An 8,336-nucleotide genomic window follows, 5' to 3' on the forward strand; every position below is an offset into this window, starting at 1 on the left:
GCCCAGGTGCACCCCACTTTGAGCACCACAGATGTGACAGTTCTTGCCTGGAGATACGATCTTGTTTGTATCTACAAATTTTAAGGATTGAATTGGTTGTGTCTTTTTTATTTTTGGTCTCTTCCATTTCAGGTTAGTTAGAATAAGTTGGAGATCAGCAGCTAACTCCTTTCTCCCAGATGGCATACAGAGAGTCCTTTAGACAGCTGTTAAAAACTAGTAATATGATCATGGAAGTAAATATTTTAATAGCAAAGTTGAAAGAATACCAAAGAATTCTCCCATGAAGCAGAACAAAAGACTGAAGAGGCCGAAACAGAGCAAATACAGATGATACATACACCCAAAGATCAGCACAGGACGTGATGTTGACAGGAACAAAGTAATTCTTCTATCTAAGGAAAAGAGGCCTCAGGCTTGAAGTGGACACACCCCACACCCCACACCCCACATCCTACACATCCCACCGTGTGCCCTAGAAACCGGCACACACAGAGGAAGTGGTTGTGGAGAGGAAGCTGAACCAGGCTTGCTATCTATCGTGACATTTCTACAGCGCCCTTTCTTCTTCAATGTGGCCTCGCTGTACTGCCCAGGGTGTTCCAGGAAATGGTGTCTTTGACTGTCGCAGATTCGGAGGAGCCTAAAACCCTGCAGAGGAATGGGGGCACAGGTCTAAACATCGGAAACCTGGATGATATCACACCTCCGTGGGCACGGGAACCCTCCCATCTCTGTCTCTCTGTCTCTGTCTCTGTCTCTCTGTCCACCCCCTCCCAGACTGTTGAAGCTCAGAAAATATGGTAATTTGACAGCCGAGCTAGACAAAGTCTCAAAACCAAGGTTTGTCTGACACCCTGCCTCCCATCCTCTTTCTCTGCAGAGGTCAGGGAAGGCTTTCTGCACAGTTTTCTGTTTTTCTGAAGCCCAGATCCACAGAGGAACACAGCTGCCTTCAAATCTCCTGTCTGAAATCTCCCTCATTAAGAAAGGAAAGATGAAGCCCTTACCTAAGAGGAGGACACTGAAAAAGACCAAATGCCGCACCTATTGCCAAAGAAGCTTTGACCTGGGCCATTGAATAGTCTCTGGGTTCACGCTATCATTTATAATCCATCTAAAACCCCACAGCCCTGTCCCTTTTTCTTGTCTCTTGTGCAGAGGATAGTTAGGGTTCATCTGACTCTGTCTTCAAGTTCTCACACTGTGGTGTTGTTATTTGTTTGTTTGTTTTCGAAAGCCCAGCTAAGTACTCATGTTTTGTGTGAGTCCTGTATATGTGTGTACATTAGTGAACTGTGATATGTTTCTCTTATTAACCTGTCTTTTGTTGCAGAGGTATTGACCATGCCCCTCTATGATGGGCAGAAGACGGTGTTAGTTACTGTTCTATTGCTATGAAGAGACATCATTACCAAGGCTACTTATAAAAGAAAGCATTGAATTGGGGGCTTGCTTACAGTTTCAGGTGAGTCCATGACCATCATGGTAGGGTGTCAGGACCAGCTGACCTGTCTAACAGTACCTGAATAGGGGAATAAGGATTAATAAAGAAAAAGACAAGAGACAGAAGATAAAATCGGGAGGGCTCTTAGTGAATACTGCAGAGGCCCCAAATTTATTTCTCTAAGCCTTTTTATACACCAAGCAAGGGGGCAAAAAGACTTCCTTACCATGGTTCAAGGAACAGACAAGCATAAACACCTCCTGTTATTCAGCCACGAGGAGCAAAGCATCTGGTAACCACGCCTTTGGCCAAACATCATGTTATTCAGTCTTGAGGGGCAAAGACAAGCTTGAACTCTCTGACCTTAAGTGAAGATAAAAATCAAGCCACAAGCTCAAGTCACCGTGGGCTCCCACAGTGGGGAGCGTAGTGACAGGCAGGCTGGCCAGCGCGGCACTAGAGAAGTAGCTGAGAACTTACATCTGACCCACAAGATGAAGGCAGAGAGAGACTGGGCCTGGCATGGGCTTTTGAAACCTCAAAGCCCACCCCCAGTGACACACTTCCTCCAACAAGGCCACACCTCCTAAGCCTTCCTAGACCGTTCTCCAAATGGGAACCAAATACTCAAATATATGAGCCAATTGAGGCCATTCTCATTCAAACCACCAGAGTGGCCACCCATTTTTGTACTCCTGAAGTTAAATGGAAACTTTTTCTTGTCTCTGTAAGCAGAGGGTGATGGACTCCAGAGAACAGAGGGGTGATGGAAATTCCGCAAATGGTACTGAGAAGAGACCCATGAACAAATCATCCAGAACTCAGAAGCAGGCAAGCAGCCAGAGAATCCAGAGCAGGTGTCTGTAACGTCTCCAACATTACAGGAAGGAATGGAGAGAAGAAGAGAAGGAGGGAGGATACAGAGAGAGATGGTGGAGGAGATTATTTATGGAGTGTTATTCCAAGAGGCAAGCTCTGATTTTCCAAATGGATCTACTATGTATGAATTTTAACAGATATTATATTTGTATGGTTCAAAACACGCATGAAAAATCTGTTTCCATTCATGACACCAACCATCCTGATCACCAAACACACATCTTATTGGTTTATTGCAAGCTGTTTCAGTATTCTTTAATATGAAAATGTTTGTATATCCTTCACTTTACAGCTTTACACACACATGTGCATGTTTGTGCATGTGCATGTGTGTGTATGTGTGGTTGCACGTATGTGTGTGTTGTGTGTGAATGTGGAAGTTTGTGCATATAGAAGTGTGTGTGTGCATGTGTGTGTACATGTGGCTGTGTGCATGTGTATTCACATTTATGTGTAAATGTAAACATGTGTGCATATGGAGGTTTGTGTGTTCATGTGTATGTGTGAGTACACACATTTGTGCATGTGGGGTTGTGGTGTGTGTGTGTGCGTGTGTGTATGCGTATGTGCGTGAGGGATGGTTTTGTGGGGTGTGGGATACTGCTTTTGTTCATTTCTGTTGCTATAACAAATACCCTGACTGAAAGCCACTTAGGTGAAATGTTTACTTTAGCTCACACATCAAGGTTACAGTCCTTCCTTGGAGGGGAGTTAAGTCACAGAGGCAGTAGTTTGAGGCAGCTGGTCATACCACATCCACAGACAGCAGCAGAGAGAAACAAATGCATCGTGTTGGCTGCTTTGCTTCAGATCACTTCCTGTATGCTCGCACAGTCGAGCACCCTGCCTATGAACTGTGCCCTCCACACTCAGGATGTGTTCTCCCCCCTCAATTAGTATCCATTTCCACAGGCCAACCTGACCCTGATAATTCCTGAAGACTCTTCCCAGACAGCTCCAAGCTGTAGCCCACTAAACAAGGAATGCACTTATGTCCAGTCAGTCTACTGTCAACGAGAACTCCTGGTAAGCCGCTGTGACTGCAAAGACCAGCTGACTTATTAAAACTGCAGTGATGTGACAGGACTGAAATGCTGCAGGCCCAGAGGCCAATGACCTTATCTAGGGATCTAGCTTTAGCCCTCTCAATAGCCAATCCCTGCTCGCCTCTGTGGTAGAACTAACATCTGTGACTAACAGTTAAAAACCTTCTGGAAACTATTTTTAAATTTTTTTCAAATGTATGGATATTTTGCCTACATGTATGTCTGTGTACCACATGCATGCCTGGTGCCCACTGAGGCCATGGGAGGGCACTGAATCCACTGGAACTGGAGTTACAGGTAGTTGTGAGCCACCGTGTGTGTGCTGGGAATTGTACCTGGGTCCTCTTGTAAAGAGGCTAGTGCTCTTAACTGCTAAGCCATTTCTCCAGCCCTCAGAGTTTGTGAACTTAACCAGCTTCCACCAACCCAGGAGCTAGGAGTATCAATAGCGTCTGAGCGAGCATCCTGCATCTTGCTGCGACCTCCTCTCCAGTGTACCCACCAATACACTTTAATCTCGCCTTGATTTATGCCTTTCTTAGTTCTGTAAAACTATAAAACTGCTCCCATATTGAAACATGGAATTTGGGTAACCCAAATCTGTGTTCCCAGATAATGAGCACTCAAATTTGGCTCCAGAATAAACTATCTCTTATTCCCTTTAAAGTGAGAGCTGTGAGGGGTTTTTTTGTTTGTTTGTTTGTTTTGTATGTCAATAATACACATGCACATGCACACACATATGAACACACACATAAGTACGTGTGTGTGTGTGTGTGTGTGTGTGTGTGTGTGTATCATCACAAACAGGAATTCCAAGTCAGAATATAAATGCATTTATAACTTGGGGAGATAATGACAAATACTTCCAGAAGTTCTAATGTTTCTGACAAAAGATGAAAGGACTGTATCTCCAGAGCTTTGCCAGCAGGTGGTATTGTCAAACATAAAGGTTGTTAATGTGGGCAGTGAAAGTAGCAATTCTAAGTTGCATAGATCTCTATATGAGTAAGAGCTGACCTATTTTCATACTTATATTTCTCTCCCCCGTGGAATACATTTTCACGTTATTTGCCCTTATTTCTCTGGGGAGTGTGTATGGGGAGGTGTGCATTTCTGTATTATTGAGGAAAAGAAAGTGTAGTTGGACTTTCCTTTGGGCCACGAGCTCACAAACAACACGGAGACTTATTATTAATTATGAAAGCTTGACCTTAGCTTAGGCTTTCCCCCCAACTAGCTCTTATAACTTAACCTGTTTTTATTAATCTATGTTCTGCCATGTGGCTCGGTTACCTCTCCTCTGTACCGTATGTCCGACTTCTTCAGTGTCTCACTAGCATCTCCACCTCTCTTCTTCCCAGAGTCCTCTCTCTCCTGGAAGTCCTGCCTATGCTCTCCTGCCTGGCTATTGGCCATTCAGCTCTGTATTAAACCAATCACAGTGACACATCATCACACAGTGTAAACAAATAACCTGCAACAAGGAAGATTAGCAGTAATAGCACCAATTTTTTTTTTTTTTTTTTAAGTTCCTCCATTTTGGTTAACCGGCAACAGTTCCTGGAAACCACAGTAATTAGGATGCCAAACTAAAGTAGCTTGTTTTCCTGGATTTTACCACTCCTCACCCTTCAGGGCCTTAGTAATGGCTACCACAAGATATATCTATGCATCTGACATTCATTTACTCACCACTCACCGCTCTCTGCTCACTCCTAGCAAGGGTGTAGCTCAGGCCAAAAAAGGCAGGTTTTTTGGTCTGTTCCTCATTCTTTCCCCTAGAGCTATCTCTACTCTGTAAGCTGGCAGCCATCTCTCTGATTTCTGAACTGAAGACCTCCCTTCTACAGGTTCTCTCAGATTAAACTTGTTCGGTTGTAGAAATAGCTCATTTCCTTTGTCAACATTAAAAAAAAAATCTAACCTCAAAAGGAATAAGAGAGAGTTTATGAGAGACCGTCGCTCATGTGGTGGTTTGAATGAGAATAGCCACCATAGGCTGAATGTTTAGTCTTAAATAGTTTGTGGAACTATTTAAGAAGGATTAGGAGGTGTGACTTTGTTGGAAGAGGTGTGTCACTGGAGGTGGGCTTTGAGCTTTCAAAAGCCCATGCCAGGCCCATTCTCCTTCTCTGCTGCTGCCCGTGGGACAGGTAAAAATTCTCGGCTACTCCTAAAGCATCATGCCAGCATACCTGCCGCCATGCTCCCCACCGTGATGCTCATGGACCAACCCTTGAAACTGTAAGCAAGCCTCCAATTAAATCCTTTCTTTTATAATCTGCCTTGGTCATGGTGTCTCTTCACAGCAACAGAATAATAATTAAGACAGTAAAGGAACATAGATTTAGGTTACTCCAAATTCCATTTTCCAACATGGAAGTCATTTCAGGAAGTTTTTTATAGTAACAGAACAAAGGAAATCACAAATCAAGGCACTTTTCACATATATTTGTACAAGTATCAAAGCAGCAACTTCTAGCCAAGAGAGAGAGATAGCCCTCAGATGCATGTTATCTGGGGATTCTTGGGTAGGCAGTAACTAGTGGTCAGCTAAGTCAATGCATTCCAAAAAGCTTTTATCTATTAGTCACAGGATGTTAAGTCACACCCAGAAGTGGTCCAGGGATGGCTAATCATGGGGCTAAAGATAGGCCAAGATAAATTGCAACTCACCTCTTAACCTGCAATATTCTAACCTCTCTGCCATCTCTGAAGCGATAATCAGCTAACCAGCCAAGCAAAAGGTTCAGTTGGAGCTCTCTGGGAACTGCCTTTGTTTCCCCACCCCCACCTTTACTTTTACCCACTTTCCAGAGGCAACATAAAGTACAAAGGTGGACAGGTTATAGCAGCTACTCTATTCAGTAAAGGGTATCAGCAAATCATACCTAAAATCTGAGGTGGGAAATAGCATCACTGGATGTTATTTAAAATGTGGAAATAAATGTCGTTGAGTAGTTGTTGAACTAATAAAAATTAAGGTACAACAGAGGGTCACCAGAACACCAAACCATAGGCCTCAGCTCTGAATCTGAATACTCACCCTTAAAATAAAAATAAATTTGCTTAAACTTTTGACCAAAACAGGAGAAAGAAACTACTGTCTGTTCCTTCCTTGCTAGAACAGTGCCACAGACCATAGAAACTGTGAAACAAAGCCAGGAAATGAGCATATGTGGACTTAGCTGTGGGCCAGAGATGAGGCCAGGAGCATAGAATTTTCTACTTTTGCAGTGTGTCACTTTCATGAGGTATGCACTGCAGGAAAATATGGGCATTCAAGAAGAATTTCTAAAACGAACCCTGCGGTTTCAAAGAGACTTTGTATCTCGACCATGGCTCACATATCGCCGGGACTTCCCACCCCTAACTGGGGGCAGCTTGACCTCAGACTGTGGCTGGGGATGTATGTTACGAAGTGGCCAGATGATGCTGGCCCAGGGCCTGCTCCTGCATTTTCTGCCTAGAGAGTGGAGGTGGATGGAGGGCACAGGCCTGGCTCCTCCTGAGATGTCAGGGCCAGTCTCCCAGTCGCTACCGTGGGCCTGGTCGTCATGTGCCCTCACGATGGACCCAGGCTACACTGGAGATGGAGCAGGATCGTTGGCACCGGCAGATTATGTCCTGGTTTGCTGACCATCCACAGGCACCCTTTGGGCTACATCGGCTAGTGGAGTTTGGGCAGAGCTCTGGCAAGAAGGCGTGAGACTGGTACGGGCCCTCTGTGGTGGCACACATCCTCAGGAAAGCTGTGGAGAGTTGCTCGGAGGTCACCCGCCTGGTCGTGTACATCTCTCAGGACTGCACAGTGTACAAGGTGGATGTGGCACGCCTGGTGTCCTGGCCAGACCCCACGGCTGAGTGGAAGTCTGTGGTCATCCTGGTGCCTGTGCGCCTGGGTGGGGAGACCCTCAACCCCGTGTATGTGCCCTGTGTGAAGGAGCTCCTTCGGTGAGAACTCTGCCTAGGCATCAGGGCGGGGGCAAACCCCGGCATTCACCGTACTTCATTGGCTACCAGGATGACTTCCTGCTGTACTTGGATCCCCACTTCTGCCAGCCCACAGAGGACGTCAGCCAGGCTGACTTTCCCCTTGAGTCCCTTTCACCGCACCTCGCCCCGCAAGATGGCCTTTGCCAAGATGGACCCCAGCTGTACTGTAGGGGTCTACGCTGGGAACAGGAAGGAGTTTGAGACTCTCTGCTCGGAGCTGATGAGGATCCTCAGCTCCTCCTCAGCCACAGAGCGATACCCCATGTTTACTGAGGCTGAGGGCCACGCTCAGGACCACAGCCTGGATGCCCTCTGCACCCAGCTCTCCTAGCCCACACTGCGGCTGCCTTGCACAGGACACCTCCTGAAGGCCAAACGACCCAGCTCCAAGGACTTTGTGTTTTTGTAGTGGGAAGGGATGGGGAAAGATGCCAGCATATTTATTTTTTTATTTATGTCATGTCAGGTATGGGATCTAGAACTCCGATGGCAGTGCTGGATCCCCTGTCCTCATGTCCCCCATCATTCCCAACAGAGCTGACATCTGTCTAGGCCCCCAGCTTGCGGCTGTGCCCTTTAGCTGCCCCCACGCCCCCTCAGGAGCCAGGGATGGAGAGTGGGCTCCAGGGCACTCACTCAGGGCCTGATTCAAATTCTGTAGCCTGCACTGGATCACTGTACTCACTGGTCCTAAGGTCCCAAAGCCTCTGTCCTGGAAGAACCGACTGGCTGCTGGGTGGAGGCTGATAAAGATGCAGACTTGAAAAAAAAAATGAATACTGATACTTGGGACCCTGTTATACGAGAATCACAACTTTTAAATTCAAATTTCAAATTATTAAAGCAATCAAGTATATTTTTGAAAACTGATGTCCCTATATTCTCTTTTCTAAACTAGTCTGGAGCAGAGGCTGGCTACTCACAAAGCAGGATGACCACAAATTAAAGGCCTATCTGGGCTACAG

At 45.8% G+C, this 8,336-nt stretch overlaps 1 pseudogene; it reads left to right on the forward strand.

The window, feature by feature from the left end:
- Nucleotides 1-6,648: 6,648 nt before the first annotated feature.
- Nucleotides 6,649-7,780, forward strand: LOC131906246 (cysteine protease ATG4D-like; annotated as a pseudogene).
- Nucleotides 7,781-8,336: the final 556 nt, after the last annotated feature.

This window comes from Peromyscus eremicus, chromosome 3, assembly GCF_949786415.1.
Source record: "Peromyscus eremicus chromosome 3, PerEre_H2_v1, whole genome shotgun sequence".
NCBI lineage: Eukaryota > Metazoa > Chordata > Mammalia > Rodentia > Cricetidae > Peromyscus > Peromyscus eremicus.